Source organism: Ostrinia nubilalis, chromosome 19, assembly GCF_963855985.1.
Source record: "Ostrinia nubilalis chromosome 19, ilOstNubi1.1, whole genome shotgun sequence".
Lineage (NCBI taxonomy): Eukaryota > Metazoa > Arthropoda > Insecta > Lepidoptera > Crambidae > Ostrinia > Ostrinia nubilalis.
The window spans coordinates 9,587,496-9,608,893 of record NC_087106.1 but is presented as its reverse complement, the minus strand read 5'-3'; the positions used below and the strand labels follow the sequence as shown (position 1 = coordinate 9,608,893).

General features: G+C 38.2%; 1 protein-coding gene and 1 long non-coding RNA gene across 2 annotated transcripts in view; one reads left to right on the top strand and one right to left on the bottom strand.

Moving 5' to 3' along the window:
* The window catches only part of LOC135080961 (uncharacterized), a 180,984-nt gene that overhangs the window by 134,466 nt on the left and 25,120 nt on the right, over window positions 1-21,398 (top strand). The window lies entirely within an intron of this gene.
* Window positions 18,889-19,568, bottom strand: LOC135081300 (uncharacterized). Its single transcript, XR_010259178.1, has 2 exons — window positions 19,512-19,568; window positions 18,889-19,133 (listed from the first exon to the last, which is right to left on the bottom strand). It is a non-coding gene; the product is annotated as an uncharacterized LOC135081300 (long non-coding RNA).

The following is a 21,398-nucleotide window of genomic DNA, read 5'->3' as shown; positions in this document are numbered from 1 at the left end:
TAGACAAGCGTTGTCTCGGTACAAATTACCCCCAGATAGGCGCGCCGCTATCCATCATCGCCGCTTATCCCGCCGCGTCACCCGCCTCTCTGCCACACATCCCTAGGGCTGCCACAGGCTAAATAATTTAATAAAGAATATAAGTCCCGTTAACCCATAGAGCTAAGGAAAATATATGCCTGTGTTACGAGAGGGTTCACCAGTTCACCACAGTAGGCCAGCGCGATGGGGTTCGACTATCGACCTGCAAGTCTGGAATCGACCTGGCAGTCTGACACCGATCCCAATTGAGTAGAAATTATTAAATTATTTTCACCTTTCCACACACCAACTCAAACCTCTCACGTCGAGATCTATCTGGAGAAAGGAGAAAATACCACAGCTATTTTTCTTCATAATATTGAAATACCTAACGTCGTATTTCATCAAAATGAGCTCGGATTGGACTGCTTGAGGGAATAGTCAATAATATGGTTTTTTGTGGCATTTATAATAAAGTAATTCCAAGAAAATAGTTATTGGAAATCCAGTATTTTGGACTGCTTTTATAAATCTTATAACATAAATTGGATAGGAATATTTAAATCGTTTCGACAATGAATTATATTTTTTTAGCTTTGTTGATATTTTATGAGAAATGTTTCAAATGCTTGAACTGCGTGTCATTTACTTTAAGAATTAAAAACAATGCATTCCAAAGAAGCATTAATAATTTAAAAGAATTACTCTCATTGAGGCAAACACGGGGAGGCTTAAGACATTAATGGGCATAGCGAAACGGAATTCCACTTTATGCGTGTTCCGACACGCACTTGACCGAGTTTAGGATTTTTCAAGGAAAACTAAAGAATTAAGATAACCATGACAGAAATGCTGCCGTGTGTAAACATCGTTACCAGAACGGAAAGAAATTACGTAAACGCTGTATCTCAGGTTAATAAAAGTGTGATTTGCCACGCAAATGACCATGTCAATTAGTGCAAATGTGTTGTTCCACCAACCAATGCTGTTTGTGGTCTGGCAGACCGAGTTGCCTTTGGGGCGTTGCGCCGAAAACACCGCTGTAACTGGGTTAACGATCTATTGTCATTCTAAGGAGGCTTCGGTGACTGGATCTCCGCAAGGTCGGGACCCACATTCGGAAATGTTCAATTAAAACGAAATCGGGGTAGAGGTGTTTAGGTGGTGCCTTTTTAGCAAGGTTTTGTTGTGGTAGCTTAGTTATTAATGGTAACGACCTCATCATCATTAAAGATCGTCACAACCTATGAGTCACCTGCTACAGTCCCCTGATTCACCAACCAACATGCTTTAGTAAAGGTCAAGGAGATTTCCAAAAGTAGGAAGGTTCTGTATAGAACAAATTCAACATTTGACAGGTGTATTTGATATTTACAGTTAGATCGGTGACTTGGTGTACTGGCAAACTCGGGTTAACTTTCTGACACTTCCAAATCCAATATATCACGAGACGATGGAATCGATCTTTCATCGCGGTACAGAAAAAATTAAACGTGTACTGCTTTCAATATGGCACAGAAGTTCCATTAATAAAACTCCATCTACTGGGGCATTGTAGATGTTCATGTCAATTCCAACAATCAAACCTGACTGAATCGACCATTTTCATGAAGAATGATATCCTAAAATACCCCACTCTATTAAACTTGTCAAAAAAATCAATCCATGATTCTCAAAATTGCAGATTACGATTTAAATAATTCTTCTCATTTTCTTAGAAGATAATTCTATTACTTGGCATTATTGAAATATAATATGTAATGAATAAACGTTTCTTCTCTATCAAATGACAAATAATCCATTCATCAACCTCGAAATCTGAATTCAATTACTTATCCGACAAATAACCTATTCGGTATAGTTAACCTATTCCCTTTGAGAACGGTTCAATTTGTGTCTGCCTATTGAGGTGCTACTTAAATTTTCATATGACATTGTTTCTCTATCCGAATCCAGTTAAATATTAGTTCCCAATTCATACTATATTTGGGACTATTGGTTACCATGTCACAGTATAACCACAGAATAATAATAAGTACTACGTACAGAAGTTTTACTTCGCGAAGGTATTTAAAAAAATGTATGCTTAATCTCATTAACAATATGGTGTAATTTAGCCTGTCTCAAGAGTCAAGCACCATTTTGTTGACAAACGTCAGTGTTCGGCACTGCGCCGAAGCTATAGGGCTGACTTCGGTAAAATGATGTGACGTGAGGTGCCAAACTGCGGAAAATGGCGGAGGAAATACATGATTTAGCATGAATTATCATGAATAATATAACTACTAATTTACCTCTCAGTGTCTTGAGGCAACTTAAAAAAGTACATTCTATGTTTTTATTATTATTTAGGCAGTTAAATACTGCACAGTATTTAGTACACCATTTTCTTTATTTTCTTCCATCATACACAAGAATACGCGTGCGTGAGTCAATGTTCGCTCGTATGTGAGGCCTTGTCGAATAGTATCCTGTAGGTGGGCCATCGTGCGTGTTTTGTTTTCGATGTAAACTCGCGGAGATGAACAGGCCTGGTATAACTACTAGTGTTTGATTAGTTGTTCAATCAAGTTAGAAAATCTAGGAACTTTCTGATTTCAACGCTTAAAAAGCTATTTAAAGAATGCTATGCATTTTTATAACTAAAGCAGGAATTCATGCAACACGAAACGACACAGGCATACATTATTATTTTATTTAGTTTGCATAACTTCAGCCATAAGAGTTGACTCCGATAACGATGCTATTTCTAGCATTGTTTTAATGCTTTCTCCTTAGCAAAAGGTTTTCTTTGCCAAAAGGCTTACAGTAAGTTTTAACATCATAAAGTGCCTTATCGATCCTTTGTTCCATACGTCGCCGCGCCGGTAGCCTTTGACTCTTCCTGGCCCTCTCATTAGTGGTACGATCGGCTATTTCCGGTGGCTCTCTCTCCCGAACTTCCGGTTTCCGCGAGGGCCCTACACCGCTCGGAAATAGTTCCCTCATTGTTGCCGCTTTTTGCATCAACTCCTTTTATTTTCTTTTCAATTTGTTACGATCTTGTTTTGGTGCGGGATAGACTTTTGTAACTTTATGTAGTCACGTTTGTTTCTGCGGTGAACCACTGTCTTCCTTCCTAATTATCACTTTTTATATTAGGTACATCAGAATCCTTTTTGAACGGAAAACATTTGACAAAAGACGCAGAAATGGACACCCAACTTCACGCACGGTGGACTAAAACTTGCTAAAAATGATCCTTTGTAGTCCTAATGTGACACCTATGGTCATCACAGCAAACAATAACAATAAGAAGAAAAGCTTAAAGTTACAAGCATGAAAAATAATCCAGCACAATACGCCAAAGGATTAACTGAGTAAAAGTATAAAACATGACAGATTAAAGCCCAGTGCTCCGAGTGTCTTCGTAATGCAGAACAAAAGTATTGCTTATAGTGTTACATCTGAAATAAAATTCCGGTCACGTCCGTTCCCCATTCCTCTCCATATTTCAAGCGATGCACCAATAAAACTACGTTAACGGCATGTAATAAGTTGTGGGATGTCGGCGGGTCTGAAATCAAATGATGTGCGAATGGAGCTGTGGCTGTGTTGATTCTTCTTTAAAGCGAGGTCTAGCCATAAAACTTGCAGAATTTACTCATAAAAACTCATAAAACTCATTTTTACGAGTAGGCTTTTAAAAAGCACTTTTATTTTAAAGATTTCCGCAAGCGGTCACCACTATGTAAATCTTGCAGAAGTTAGCTTGCCACAGCTTTACACCGTGGTAGAACTTGCGGAAGTCAACTTCTGCAAATTTTATTGCTAGTCTTAAACCTCACATAAAAGCAACAATTCTTCTGCAAGCTTTATGATTCTTCTTTCATAATGAAAATTCTGTAATCCTTGTTAAATTGATCCATTCGTTAAATTGATTTCTGCAGAGCTTGTTAAATTTCTAATTGAAATGAGCTATTCAAATCCTATTTTAAGATCTAAATCTGATTGTATTTACTTTCATAGAGTTTAACTTTTCAATTTTCTCCAATTTAACGCTGTTAAACATTTTATTCAAGTAAATACATAGTAAGGAGTTTAATCCTATTCAAATAACTTTTAACATTGTCTTCAAAGTTTAGCTTTTATAAGTCTAGTTCGAAAGTTAGTAATTTGATTTATCAACCAAGACTAGAGGGACTAATTTCAAGCAAATAGAGATTAATTGTAATTACATAACTTGCCATTATTATGCCCTTGAAAAAAATAATTAAATAAGTAATAATACAATCTACTTACATCTTATTCGATCACACCTATTGATAGGGTCTTACTAGACTAGACTTAAGATGAAAAATACGCGGAAGATGTGCTTTCGTGCAATCATGCAGAGTCTGCTTCTAAAGCAGAAAAAAATAACTGATTCAAAGTGAAACAGTATACAAAATCGCTGTCGCCTGTGCCTTGAAGAACTATTGAAAACGTACTCCAAAGCTGTCTAGCGCATTCTGCAACACAACACTTGTACACGTCTCTGAATCAGATGTTTTATCTTGACACGCAATTCTCGTTTCAATATTTTACTTTTTATATTGGAAAATTTAACTTAAACTTTCATTTGCAATATTGAAATCAGTAGATTGTACGCTTAGCTTAGGTTGTAGTAAGTTGAGGCAAAATAGTACTAGAACAAGCTTAATAATTAAGTGTAGTAATGTTTATTTATTATTAATATGCTGCGGAAATTAAGTAACTCCATATGTATGTTACATGTCTTCACTCACTCACGTGCCCCAAAAGGACAGCAAGCAAACATACTTACTTATTATAATTACTGTATTCTAAGTTGTAACCTCACATAGTTTTTATAGAGTCAATAACTATAGGTCTGTGGTCGTATAAAGTTTCCTTAGTAATGTATGCATTGCGGTTTCATGATATTTTTATGATATATGCGGTGCAGTAGCAGTTTAAAATTATTGCTTCCTTCTCGGTATAATGCTAGCAGTAAACACTTTATATTTCACACAAGTTCTATGCAGCGGTAATTTTTCGCGTTTTTCCCACGGCAGCCTATAATTACCTACACTGATAATGCTGTAAGGGGGAATCCTTGGCCCAATTGGCCCCACAAATGGCGGTCTTCAGGCCACTGTGTCGGTTGTTACGTCACTAGGGTGGGAGGGGGCAGATCGGAACAAAACAAGTGAAACTGATAACTTGGAATCGTGGACAATAAATGTACATCAATCGAAAGGGAGATTATGTTCACATTGTTGACTTAGCCTAAGTTTAACCGTAACTAATAACTATAATAACCGGTGTTTTTGTGTGGATTTTGTGACAGACTTTTCACTTTTTCTGTAGTTAAAGTAACATCAAGATGGTGTAACCCGAGGTTAATGTGGCATTTTTGTATTAGTTTGAGTTAACAAACACGTCTTCAAACTAATCCACTGAATAACAGAACATACAAATGTTCTGTGCACTGAATCGTATAGCCAAATACTTGTGTTCCCGTATGTTAATAAACGCAAACAAAACAACGGTACTCTATCGCAAAGTTTCATTGCAACTGAGGTGGATGTGACTAACTACGGCAGGTTCAAAAACACGCCAATATAGTTGGCGAACGTTAAAGTAAGTGGGTTTCCGAGCGACGCGATATTCCGTTCACGCGCGAACTTCGAGCCAACTGCTCGGGGTATACGAGTACTTGTGTATTTGGGACATATTAACTTCGTGGAGGCAGTATCGGTGAGTGAGTCTCGAAGCTCTTTATTACATCAACATATCCGCTTTTTTACTGTTTTTACAGTAAATAAATTAAAGCAATAGTACGTGCTTTATAATAAAGCAGTCTTTTGTTATCCAAATGTGGTCAGGCTTTTGTCCATTCTTTACAGGCAGAGTAAGTATTTACCATCTCTCTTTGGTTATACGCACTTGCTAATATTATTTTATTGATTTGATAAAAAAGAGGACGAATTCAAAACCAATATTTGCTCAAACTTATTTTACTGTGTTTCTTCTTTTTGTCAACTAATGATGCATCGCGTCTTTCCGTTCTATACATAGCCAGAACGCAAGGGTGTGAAACTAATCGAGTATAGTTTGGAGATGACTTTTTTTACTAAGCTCCTCCAAACTATACACGACCAGTACGCATATGCTGCGTACTGCTCGCGTATACTTTGTAGTGACTTAGGTCAATTATCTTACTCCAAAATATACATCGCCAGTACGCATACGGACTAATCATGTATGTGTCGCAGGCAAATTGTATGATTCCGCATTTTACAAACGGCGTCGTCAGTTCACAAACGCTCGCTGTTCTATGAAATGCCGAAGGCAAAATGTAAATTGCCTTGGCACTTTATAATATGCCACAAAATTTGATAGCCAATTCAATCGCCGTTTACAAAATGCCGCGGCAAATTGAAGAATTTAGTTCTTTTTCGTACCACGCGAGGCGCTGCCAATCAAAACAAGAAAAATGGCGTCGAGTAGTGGTGTTGTGATACAGAAAAATATTGAAAACAGTGCAAATTCTACGTATTCAAAGGACTTTTCACAAAAAACTATTGTTTTAAAGACATTTATTTTACGATTCAAAAATAGGAGCAGTGAAAAAGCCGTGGACAAATGAAAAAGTTTTTGAGGTTATCAGGCATGTAAAAAACGCTAAGGTGACAATGGGATCTGGTGCTCGGAGGACTGCTGCGGAATATTATATGGTATAAAAAATATGATGTATGAGTATTGGCGATGTGGACTATCTTATTCTGAAAAAAGACAGCCCTGAGAGCCCAACGGAAAACATACCTATGGAAGACTATTATGATATGTGAACGCTAAAGTGTAACCTTGTTGGTGACCAAATAAATAAATATTGTTAGATATTCATAGGGACAGTGGACATGGTAGTCGAGACAAAATTCAGTACCAAATTAAAGATCGATATTGTCTATTTGGATAGAATTTGAATTACTGATATAAGGTCCGATTTATCCTTCATGTGTTTTATGATGGTCACCCTATTGCAACAATCATAGTCGAAATTTTATCAATTGAACGAGTCGCCAATTTGCCTTCGGCATTTCACAGAACAGCGAGCGTTTGTAAACTGACGACGCCGTTTGTAAAATGCGGAATCATACAATTTGCCTGCGACATATGTATTGTAATAAGTGCGTGATTACAATTTATACGCGAGTAATTGCATGCTAGTCATTTTGTCTTATTGACCTCTCTTTCTATTACATATTAATTCATATCTGCGTGTCTACTTTTTAAACATTGAATCATCTTTCGACACGTATTCTGCCATAGAAAAGATATTTGTTTTGGGGCTGATATTTAATTTTCACCAATTCTCGAATAACTCTTAAATTAAGAATTATGTAGGTATGGAAATATGTCAAAATGATTTTGTTCTTGAGATAAAAGTTAATAAATAAAATAAATAATAAATAAATATCCTTAGACATTTTACACTGCGCTTCTAGTCCCAAACTAAGCAAAGCTTGTACATAATACTAAGTATTAAACATACATACTTAAATACTTTTTTTTTGTAAATACATACTTACTATACATAGAAAACACCCAGTCCAATACAAACAAATATGTTCATGCACACAAATGTTTGTACTGTGCGGGAATCGAACCCGCTACCTCCGGAATAGTAGTCCGTTTCGAACCACTACACCAAACGGCCGATAATACAAACCTAGCATTTAAAGTCTCGCATAATGTATTAATAATGCACGTTGAACTTTCTTCTCTCACTCTCTCTCATTTTAAATGAATTTATGATTACACTAATAATTGTTATTTAATTTGAAATCTACCTAATCAATTTAATTTCAAAAACCACTTACAATAGTGTTAAAAATCTAGATTTATTATAGATTCAGTAAAATAATAATATTTTATGTAATAATATCGAATAAATGTAATTTTAAATATAATTCCATATTTTAATAAATCAATATCAACTAAACACACTCTAGTCAAGTGTAAGTGGTGTAGTAGAAACTAATCGAGTATAGTTTGGATATGACTTTTTTTACTAAGCTCTTCCAAACTATACACGATCAGTACGCAAAATTCGTGTATAGTTTGGAGTCACAGATTTACAAACGGGCACTACAAAATATACACGAGCAGTTTCCTATGGGTGCGTTCTGGCCATGTATAGAACGGAAAGACGCTGATGCATCTCCACAACCCAAATATAGACAGGCCAAATTCAGTTTATCCGGCTGATATAGTCGTTAGTCCAAATTAGGGTTACGAGCAATATAAGTGATATCGGGTTATGTTCGGTTAAAACTAGGTTTAAACAATGTTATCAACTTGTCCGTCTTAATATAGGCCGATGCTGAAAATTACGAATACGTTACCGCGCCAGTATTTTTCCATCAAATTTTCTATATCTCTATTGATAAACGCATCTAACTTTGAATGAAATTTAAAATAATTTTGAGATCATAAAGTTTAGTATATTTTTATCATTTATCTTTATTCGTATATCAGCAGAATGTAAAATTATTCTTTCCTAGTCTCTTTAAGAAACATGTTTGTACACAGTTGAGGAAGCTCATTATAAGTGTGACGTTTCGGCTCTACGGAGGGGAAGAAGCGATATTCAGTTCACGTGAAAACTTGAGCCAACTCGGAGTTTACTTGTGTGTTAGAGCCCTCATAACTTCCCTGGCGTATCGTGACTTATGAAACGAGCGCGGCTCGTCACTTATAAGCTGCCTGTAATTGGGTTTTAATCCCGCGTTTCGCACATTCGCAATCGAAATGCCAGAACGTGTTTTGGGTTTTGCTAGCACTGCCCGTGACGGCTCGGTGTTATATGTAATGCGAGCTTTTTCCGTTATTGATTTACGCGGATAGCGACGAGTAGGGTTCTTGTTAGGTAAAAGGGAGTTAGGAAGTCATGATACTATGATTTAGGTGTCCGAGCTACGCTTGACCCACTATTAAGTGTGTGTGAGATAACACCTTGGATTTTAGAGCGAGACAGCACGATATCCCTACCTCAACACCCTCCCCGCGCGACCGTACCCCCACCTAGCGGCGCGCGCGCTGACTTGTTGCGCCGGGCGACTGGCGTCGCTGCTCAGTACGTCTTGGATTTCCAAAGTGAACGCACGAAAGTACAGTGTAAAAATTATAGAAGAAATTAAATGTAAGTACTCTTTAAAGTTTATTTAATTTACCAAAATGCAAGAAAGCCTTGCATTATAGTATCGTGAAATTTGTGATTGCTCGCTCCCAGGACGGCAAATTCACAATATTATATCGGAATGTAAGTTGCTAGGAAAGCCCTAAGCAAAAAACTTACAGCCGACAGTCGGCTGTGCCAACAGACGACGCGTTGCCTACGCAAACGTCCAGCCGCCCGTCGTCTGCCGCTCATACAGCGCAGACGACATGTCGACTGCGCCTAAACTGACAATAATATTTCCAGATGGCGCAATCTACAATGGGACGTCTGTCCCAGTGGGATCCCCCAGCTGAAGATGAAGTCTTTTTCAAGAACGTTATAAGCATTCTGGATGAAGTGTACCCAGAAAATTGGAGGGATTGGGTCGTCAATACACCCACCTACGCTGACCTTTTCGGAGAGTCCATATCCTCCGATTTGGAGTGCAGACTCCGGTTTGCCGTCCCCACTGTAAAACTCGCCCGGGCCCATAGTTCGGAAAACACTCTCAGTGAACGCCGCTATAGGAAGATAAAACGAATTTTAATAAATTGGCCTATAGGGCGAGCGCTCATATACACTCCCCTGACAATTATGGCCAAAATTCACCCGGTGCACCCGGATAACAAATTTCCTGATGCAGTGAACGTAATTAAAGGCGAATTGTTACCGCGGCATGAAGCTTCAAAAATTTTAAGAGGAGACCACATTCCCGCTTCTGAATCTGAGTCTACCGCTAGTACCAGAGCTTCAAAGAGAGTTCACAGTCCAGTCCAATCACCTGCCTCTAAAGAACCCAGGATGAGCGAATTTATGGCACAACAAAACTTTCTGCTCGAAAAGCTTTGTCAATTAGTTCAATCTACCAACGAAAATGTGAACACGATTTTGAACAAAGGAGTCCCGTCTGACTCAGCGTACTCTCCTTGCTCATCTACCTTAACGCCACTTCATAGTAATGGTGAAGAGCCCCAAGGGGTGCTTAATACCGGGAATGTTGAAGACAGCTGGCGCCCACCATCCTTTGGAGGTGATAACGATAATTTTGCTGTTGCGGATGAAGAGGATACTACGATGGAACCACTTGAAGACTTCACTCCGGGTACCAAAGAATCTGAAGCCAAGATTACTAAAGCCGACGAGACTCTAGTAAAACAAGGCTGTGATTGTCAGAGGTTTAATTCTGAAAGCTGGCAAAACATCCGGTATGCTGACGTACAAAAAACGTTTCAGGCAACCCCAGCCTTTACTTCTCTTAAAGTGAATGGCAATTTAGCTACAGTGACACCTACTTGGCAACTTGTTTCTATATTAGAGAAAATGGACCTATGTCTTGCAGCCATCACACATGGACTATTACAGCAACGTCACACGTTTCAAGAGATATATAAGAGCTCTCCTCCTTCAGTGAAATCACACATCAGCAAACACTTTCTGACCTCAGAGTCGACCTTTCGTAAAACCTCAGACTCCCTCCTGCAATATGTTTGTGGCAAACGTGCTGAAGTGATTCAACAAAGAAGAGGCATATACAAACCAACAAATAAGACGCTGAACGATTTGCTTCATGGAATACCTCCATCGGAGACCCACTTATTTGCCGAACCTCAACTTTCAGAATTTGTTAAGGAGCAAGGTGGTGTATCCAAGCTTTTTCCTGGCAAACGAAGGAATATACCCACATCAGCGTTCACAAATCGGTCTGCACCAAGGGAAAGGAAAATACCCCCTGCATCATCGTCGGAGAATCGGGACAGGGCCCATTCGACATATGCTCACAGAAATTCCACCAATCGCAGAACAGACAGACCTAGATTTCAAACGAAACGCGCTCCTACTAAGCAAAATAAAAATAAAAAATGGTAAATTTCGGGCAGGACAGGTGAGTAAATATCTACAAGCATGGAAAGCACTGGAAGCACCAAATAATATTATAGCTACCTTGTCTGGCTATCGCATACCATTCATTAGTGCTCCACCTATATACAGATTTACTAAAGCGTGTATCCAGCGTTATCAAACCACGTCATCCTCAGAAATGTCTCATGAAATTAACAAAATGCTGAGATCAGGCGCTGCACGCTCATGCAAAAATAAGTCAGGATTACTATCTCCTTTATTCTTACGTCGGAAATCTGATGGATCAAACCGCCCAATTTTTGATTTAAGATATCTAAATAATTACTTGAGACCTCCGAAATTCCGTTTACTTAATCACTTTAGAATCCCTTTGTGCTTACATTCATCAGATTTCATGACAAAAATAGACCTGTCTCAAGCCTATTTTCACATTCCTATCGCTGAAGCTCACCAAAGGTTCCTAGCTTTCGCCTATAAAAATAAAGTATATACAATGACTTGCTTACCTTTTGGACTTGCCACTGCTCCATGCACCTTTGCAAATATATCTAATTGGCTGGCAAATTATTTCAGGACGGTGGGCATTCGCATATTAGTATATTTAGACGACTTTTTAATCATGAATACCGATCCAGTACTACTACAAAAACAAACGCACTACGTACTAAATTGTCTATCAGAACTGGGGTGGTGTATCAACGTGGAAAAGTCGATTGTGACCCCCACACAGCTAATAGAATACCTTGGTATAATATGGAATACGGAGCAAAACGTCAAGTACCTTCCAGTGATCAAAATCAAAAAACTTACCGTCCTCCTGCAGAAGATGCTAAAAAGAAACTGGTGGACATGGCACACCGCCAAAATTGCTCTAGGAAGCATAAACTTTGCGGCTTTTGTAGTACCACTGGGAAAACTACATTGCAGAGTGATCCAAATAGAAGCCAATCGGTTGCCAGAAGACAACAAAAACCAGAAATCCCCACTACCACAACATGTAACACAAGAACTACAATGGTGGCTAAAGAATATCAACATACCAACCCCCATTCACTACAAAGACCCAACAGTGTTCATAACCACCGATGCATCCGATCAAGGCTGGGGAGCTACAGTGAACGACCTAAGTATAAACGGTACCTGGAGCAAGGAACAACTACTATGGCATATCAACTTGAAAGAGTTATGGACGCTGAAAACAGCTCTCGAAATTGCAATCCCAAAATATCAAGGCCAAACAATATTAGCGCAAACCGACAACAAAACAGTAGCCGCCTACATCAACAGGGAAGGGGGAACAAAATCATCGACACTGCTACAAATGACTTCGGTTATGCTCCAGGAAACTCATCGCAATCAAATACATCTCATTGCGCGTTATCTACCAGGGAGGTACAACCAGTTAGCCGACAGCATATCCAGATTTCAAGTGATGCCGGAATGGACTCTATCAAAACAGATGTTAGAAATAATATTCAACAAGCTGGGCTCCCCAACAATAGACCTGTTTGCAAGTTCACAGTCGGCGGTCGTGGATCAGTACGTAACGGAGGACGCACGGGACCATCGTTGTGCATTCGTGAACGCTTTCAGCAGGCCTTGGCACTACCAACTCGGATGGATTTTCCCTCCTCCGCCTCTCATACCTCGAATATTACAGCACCTGAAAAAGAGTTCAGGACAGTACCTATTAGTGGCTCGCAAGATGGGAGAAAACTTTCTGGAAAACAGAACTGAACCAAAGAGCCCTCAGCCCACCGCTGACAATTTACAACCTACACCGACACCTGGTGGATCTGCGGACTGGGAAACCACCACCCGCTGTAGAGAAACTACATTTGCAGGTATGGAGGGTTCAGGCTGGGCCCATCTAGTCGACTCTTGGCCGGAACACGATAAAACTCTACTAGAATCAGCATGGCGTAAATCGACCTTAAAAACATACGGAACGGCGTGGGAAAAGTGGCGCGCGTGGTCTAAAGGAAAATGTGCAGTGGATGACCCAGCTCCTGGGCACCTGGCCATGTTTATGTCCTACCTACACAATGAGACTAAGTTGGCGCCAAGTACGATTGCCGTCCACAAATCGGTTGTTTCAACCTTTGCCAACCCAGTAAAATCAGAGGCATTATCTGGACACCCATTAGTAAAGCAAATGATGAAAGCCATATCGGTTACAAAACCTCCTCCTAGAAAGTCAACTACCTGGGATGTGGGGATATTAATTGAATATCTTCAACATTATGATATCGATGTTGAAAGCATATTTCAAGTTTCACGTCATACTGCTGCACTTTTGCTACTGTGTTCAGGACGAAGGATACATGACCTCACACTTTTGGACATAAGCTCAGAGTTCTTTGAGGATGCGAACGACTACATCATATTGTGGCCCAAGTTCGGCTCTAAAACAGACTCTTCAACCTATCGACAAGCTGGGTGGAGGTTGTCAAATGAGGGACCAAATAAGCTCAACCCTGTTGTTTGGATCAAAACACTTATTAGTCTGTCACAAAAGCGAAGAAGTGCTAGGCAGAATTTGAACAGCCTATTTATCACCACAAGGGGTAAAGTCAATGTGGCCTCACGAACTGTAATAGCAGGCTGGTTGAGGACTCTGTTTCGGGAAGCCAACATTCAAGATTCTCCAGGCAGCTTTAGAGCCGCAGTAAATTCCAACATGTGGTTGAAGCACCATATCAATATTGATGAAATATTAGCGCGAGGAAACTGGAGAAGCAAAGATACATTTATCAAGCATTATTGCAAAGCATTACAAAGATCTCAATCTAGTGAACCTAAAACTAATAGTAATATTTTTCAATTATTTACACCAATATGATTAACATGATTCCTATAAATTAGTGATTAATAGGCTTAAAAGTCTAGACTGATTAGTTATACTCAAAGATGAGATTATTTTTTATTATATTTTATATTTTACTATTCTTTTGCAAGAAGTATTTTTATTTTATGTTACTCTCTCAGAGTTGTTGATTTAACAAAGTATAAATTATGTACTTTGATAACAATAACATTACATAAATACAAAATGTGATGTTAAACAGAATTTTATTTAAATTAATTTTTACCCTACCAACATCCATAAAATCATGTCAACTAAAGTAACTAGTTGTACTGACATGCAGCGCCGGCAGAAAATAAACACTTCTCACACACACTTAATAGTGGGTCAAGCGTAGCTCGGACACCTAAATAACACCGTTTTCCCCCCGAAGGGTAGAAAACGGATATTTAGGTTCCAGCGTAGCTTGACCCACTATATTTAAATGCCTTGCCGGCTGTGTGATAGTACTGAGCAGCGACGCCAGTCGCCCGGCGCAACAAGTCAGCGCGCGCGCCGCTAGGTGGGGGTACGGTCGCGCGGGGAGGGTGTTGAGGTAGGGATATCGTGCTGTCTCGCTCTAAAATCCAAGGTGTTATCTCACACACACTTAATAGTGGGTCAAGCTACGCTGGAACCTAAATATCCGTTTTCTACCCTTCGGGGGGAAAACGGTGTTATTATAGCCTCCTAGCTTGGTCGACTGCTGTACCCATTTGTAATTGCTCAATCTTGATGAAAGGGTAAAAATACACTTCCACTCTAGAATTCCTCGGTCTTATGACTATGCCACTGTTACAAATTTTAGTGTTATTTTTATTATATTATCTAAACAACAAACAAGGGCCGGATTATAACCCCCCAAAATGTGTTATTTGACACCGGTATAATTTATTTAATTACCCGCATAACTTTGAGAGATGGCGCTACTTAATAGACTTGCGAAACAGGAAAAAGTCGGGTTTACACGGCGCTACTTCAGACATGAAACTTAAATAAGTATTAGATGTATTGTTTCAATATACATCATAATTATGTTGGCCTGATATACGAGTAGCACCATAGACTTAATTGAAAACATTCATAGATGTTACTAAGTTATTACATACTTGTTCCTTGGTATTTCCATTCCATCGTTTCCAACTCGCATGGAATCTGTTGAGGAACGTTCCATAAATTGCACTTGTCCTTTGTCATAAGGCCTGGCCCATAAATCGTGCTTTCGCCTTACGATCTAATCACAAAGTCGGCCGGTATAAATCCCCTTTAGCGGAACTGCCCGTTATTAATCCTGGCGACCGGCCAAACTGCTGTTTTGCCCGCTCGGACAATGTGAACAATAATCTTATTATACGCACTTGTATGCATAAAAAATAATTCCCCACATGTTTGCGGATAAAATGCGCTGTTCATTTTTTTGTCTCTATTTTAGACCTAATATTCATAATCATAATCATAATCATTTATTTATTGCTTCATAAGTGTACATAGGTGGTGATCTTAAACTTAGTCTCAACTTATGACCCTGTAAGGGTGTTGCAAATCTTGTATCATAGGTACATTACTAAATATTCTACAATAGTTAGTAATAATTAATATTGATAACTAACTTATATTTGCTGTGTAAAGCTATGAATATTAATGATAATGTTTTTTCTGTTTCAGGTACTTAAACGAAAATTGAAACGAGAAATTCTTGGGTGAATCAGCCACTTCGTAAGATACATGCATTGTATTTAATTAGCTAATTAATTTACAACATGCACCGTTCAAAGGCACAACCGCAATGAAAATGCTTAATTCCAATATAGATTAATGAACGAGATACAGCGTGGCGAGCCAGTGCCATCGTGATGGTCTAATTACTGCGCGTTAGTGCCGCGGTCGCATTAAGGCCACTATTAATATTATTTACCGGCCTCCGTGCACACATACTATGAGGATCGGGTCAGGAGGACCAGCCCTTGGCCCTTAGGGTGGGTGCCCAGTATAAGCGGGTGACAAGGTTTTAATACTGACTCTGTTCAGTAGGCCTTAAATGCGCGCTAAGACACACTTTTCGTCAGTGACGTGCTAATAGAGTGCAAGTCAAAAATGTGCATTTTACAGGAGATTGGCCGGAAAAAAAGCACGCGGTCTTTTTTCACCCAATGGCATCAAAATGTTAAAACCGTCAAAATTACTTACGCACTATTAGAACTTCACTGACGTTTTATAGAGGCATTTTATCGATTTTGTATGATAAAGCCATACATTTCTCGTCCAAAATCATCGATAACTGTTATCATGGCGCGCATCCTAGCAGGGCTAGTGAGGGCTGACGGAGACAGTCTGAGGCTAGGGTTTTAGCCCATAAGGAGTGTATGGTAGAAGCGATATACATCAAATAGGTACAGTATTCATTCCGGGATCAGGGATTATAATCATTTGCATGATTTCATTTCAATATCTTAGTGGCAGAACAATGTACCACATTACCAAAATGTGTCCGTAACTCTTAGTGGGTTATCCTGCCCTAGAGTCCATTATGGCGGCTCACTGAGATGCAATTAACCCGTGTTTATGGTTATGACTGTCATTTCCAAGATATTATAACTAAATCCTTAAATATTACGGACCCTGTCAAATATACGACCACTAAGTATTATTGAAGCATGAATAAGACGTCTCAATTCATTATGTGAAGTTTAGCAGCCTTACTTTGTTAAAGGCAAACCCAGTCTAACTAAAACATGTATTATTTAAATAGGTATATCAATGTACAATTTTATAGGTAGGCAACGGTATATGGCAACGTCACTTCAATATTAAACTAGCTAATCGAGGTGGGGCGTATATTAGATTGGACGTAAAACCGAACGGAATTAGGTCAGTGTAACTTAGTTACACCACCCATCGCCGATCGGCTTCGGCGAAGGTCGCCGCGAACTCGAGAAGACCCTCAACCTGTGAGTGCTTGATTAAACTTTGTCATTGTTAATGGACGGCAAATCTTTAGGGTGCTTTTGAGAGGTCACGGTGGCTTGTTATTCTAAATAAGTTTGTGGAGGCTGTTTTGCAGTAGCAAGGTTAATAGAGCTTTGTCTAATACCTAATGGCGATTTCTTTACAATATACTTGTTAGAATAATGACGATATTAGATAAGGCTAGGACGAGAGCTTCGGAATTCCCGTTAGTATGGCAGATATTGCTATAAAAACTTTCAGTGAGACTTTATGAGGCCATTACAGGCGTCGATACTTTGTGGTATCCTAAACTATGTTTAGTCAAAAATTAGTGTTTGACTATACCAACGTCTCTTCAAATATAAATTGAGTACATCGTATATAACATTGACGTAAAGTATCGCGGAATTAGGTCAGTGTAACGAATTTATTATACAATCCGTCGAAGGTCGGCGGCAAACAAGCGAAGACCTACCTGTGCCGTGATTGCGTCTGTATAAACTTTACCATTGTAGAGTCTTGAATCTTTGCGATTTCCAGTTTCTGGGTCACTATTCCTTGTTGTTTTAACGAAGTTTTTGACTGGCAATGGCTATTATCTGTTATTACTTAACCTGAGAACGTGCTACTATATTCTATTAGCATTTGAAGAGAGAAGAGTCAATCCTAGTGTTATTTTGTGTCAGTTAAGGAACTGTCCTTAACTGACACAAAATAACACTAGGATTGACTCTTCTAACATAGGAAAAACTGATTGTAAGGTACTGTTGAGTTTTTTTATGTGTTCACGTGTTCTGTAGACCCTTCCTTCAGATAACACAAAAAAAACCTGGGTCAAAGGCTATTCCTGAACAACAAATTAAAGTGGCTAACAGACTTTGGCGTCGTCTTATCGCCTAATTACGCATGTCAACGTCCCGGTCTCTGCCCCAAAGTCAAGGCCAGCTCAATTATGCCTAGTATATTGACTGGACAATCAATCTGCTTAATCAAATTAACCTATGCCAGTGCAGATTAAATTCCGGGTGATGTTTTCGACGCGGAACCAATCATTTTCAATTCGAAATTTGCTCTTGTATTGTTATTAACTCTGGAATTTACTGCGCATAATTTGTATGGACATATTAGTATGTTGGAAATGGATTTAGCTTACTATAAGGTTTGATTAAACAGTATGTTTTCCTCTTTGTTATTAGCGCTTGGATATTGTAGGGTAAAAGTTCCTTAAAATGAAACAGAACTACAGAACACTTAGGTAACTAGCGCTGAAATATGTACTTCATTACACAGCAATATAATTATTTTCTGTGTACCCAATCCAAATGTCAGGTTGTCCCTAGGCACCAAAATAAAAATGTAGCAAGCGCGAAATTTTGACAAGCTATCATTAACAATGCGACTGCGGTCGTAGAGTATCGCGTCACGAACCGTCTAATTACGTTAGTCAGATATTCACATCGCCCGTGACTATATTATATTATTAACCAGACATTATTAATTACTGCATTAAAATTTATTCCGTTATTCCGTTCAGCAACACGCAAACTGAAAACTTGTTAATACATAACGGTTAAATAAAACATTTGTAATAAATTAAGAGTCCTTTTCGTAAATTGTGATGCGAGATTCTTAGAAATGTTGAAACTAAAATTCCACAAAGAATATTTATCATCATTTAACCCATTTATTGTTTCTGTTAGTTAGGAAAACATGGGATAAACCGTTTCTAGGAATGATGTCCGTCCCATAAAGTTAATATTCCTTCGGAATAGAGCAACAATCACGAGCTGTCAAACGAAACCAAAAATGAGATGTCATATGTGTGTGTAAAAATAAATATGTGTGCATGTCAGTGATGTATTATGTCGTTACTTTTCACATGAATATCGATATCGATTAAATATTAATTAACACCTAACAGTAATAATATAAATAGAATAGGATGGAATGGGATTGTAGGTATATTGGAATTGGGAGAGTGGCCAAAGAAAATAAAAAAAAACTCAGAAGATTAAAATTATTCAACTTATTTATTTGGAAGAATGAGAGTTACAAACATCAAGACATCCATACAAACTTTCGCATTTATAATATTAGTAGGAGTAAAACAATAATTAAAAAATGATAATTCTGACGATAACGTAAGAAAATAGGATTCTAACGATGTAATAATCGTTGTTGGCCGTATAGTGTAGTGGTTTGAAACGGACTACTATTCCGGAGGTAGCGGGTTCGATTCCCGCACAGTACAAACATCTGTGTGCATAAACATATTTATTATTATATTTAGTATGTAATATTTAGTTTAGTTTATTAACTAACAGGTAATTACAAAATATTACTTTTCTATATTCACATACAAACGCCATTTATGTTCCTACATAATTAATCAGCAGTGACTGTGATAAACAGCGCAGAAAATATATTTATCGATTGTGGTACAACCCTAGTGTATAACGAAAATTATTTCTTTACACAAAATATTCATAAATTCTGGATTATGAGCATGAAATCTTTGCTTACAACTTAAATTAATGTTTAAAGAACATAATTATCACACTTAGTGCTTAAAATTCTAAGCGCATTCACAAAAATAAAGCTAAAGTTTGGAGGTGTCGATTTCAATAAATTTACCTGTGAAATGAATATTTTGCAGGATTATTCCTTTGGTGTACATCACAATCAAGGACGAAACAGGTCACCATTATATAAGAAAACAAATTTTCCAAAAATAAACAGGATTTTACGATATTTTTATAAAAAACTATAATTTAAAATTTTCTTTGTGCCTCTATGTGATGTGTCACTGCCTGTCAAATCTTTTGCAAAAATGGTTCTATTGACGTGACGATGATAGCATCACACATCTCTTTTTATCACACAGGGTTGCAGATAGTGACATCTCGCTCGCTCATTCTTTGTTGCTCTATTCCGAAGGAATATTAACTTTATGGTCCGTCCACGATCATTATATCATATTTATTTTTCATTTGGTACGTATATTTTAATAACACAGTATTCGATTTCATCAAGCAGTGGGTTTGTAGAATAATATTCAACGTTTTGGCTCACATTGCGTATTCTAAATTGACAATAACCCTCCTTTTTGCTTCGCAGTAGTCGGGTAAAAATAACAAAGAGTATAGAAACTAATTTCACTTGGATATTACTCGATTGGTTAACATTATTCGATATTATAAAATAGCTACATTTAAACGAGTATATTCTAATACAAATGTACTCGGATATATCAGTCAGTTGCAATAAGTAGTATTACAAACGTTAATTAGCCTCATCCGTTTTACAAGATCATTTAACTAATTGGTGGATGAGATCATTTTAATCGCCTTTTTTGTTGCGCACGACAGCACAGAATAAGTAATAGTACAGGTACAGAAGGATTACTCCGCAAGACGATTTAAATAAATGCGAGTCTTGCTACGACGCGATACAGTGGAATTCAGCTCGCACAGCACTACGTACCTACAATTTTATTCACCTACAAGTTTTGTCTCTTTCTATCGCGTGCCTCTGAACTCTTCTTACGCTGTTAGGGTTGCTGTCTAGTAGTGTCTAGTAAAAAAATAATTAATCTACTTATTTGTAATGAGGTACGTATGTAGGTAAGTACGCATTCATTATGGAAAACCTTGGGAGAGGCCTTTGTCCAGCAGTGGACGTCATTTTTGGCTAAAACGAACGAACGCATTCTGAGCAGTAGTCATGGTAGATTAGGTTCCTATACTATCCTAAGAATTATTGATTACCTACATGGCCAACATACCTTTCAGCATCTTTGGGAAGCGAAAAAAAATATAAATCCGGTAGATTTCTTTTCGAATTTAAACACCCGAACGCCGCACAATAATATTTCTTTCTCTTTATGTCCATTTTTAAATAATACTTCGATCATAGAATTAGGTATTACAACGCACGCCAGCGTCCTGACGGGCGCGCGCGTGACACTCGACTGATATAATACCCGCCGGCGGGGCGCTTCGCTGTAGGTAATTATCGGATGTACCGCGCGGAGTGAGCCAGGCCTGACGACAGCGCATGTTACTACTATACATCATATTGTTATCGTATCTAGAACATAACTATCAATATGTACACTCGGCGAACTTTTTGGCTAGTTTGGTTGTCACGAAATATTTGACGCTGACTGGATACGAACTGAATTCTTTAAAATTGAAGTAGAAGTAGAGATGGTGAACCGATTTGATTAATCAAAGAATCGATGTAGTTAAATAATGTCATGAAAGTCAATTCCATCATCTCCAAAAATCTTTTGATTCGAAGCGATTGAAAAATATATATTTTAGGATACCTTCCCAATCCATGCCTTTATGGATCGTGTAAATATAATGATGATGTCATTACCTACGCCGTACTTAATTATTATCCTCGCCCTATTATTATTTCAATCATAAAAAGGCTGAATGTTAAAAAAAAAGGTATTTATGGCGGTGCGATCAATAAATATGAAACGTGGCTTCACACCGGCTGTAAACTTTCTCC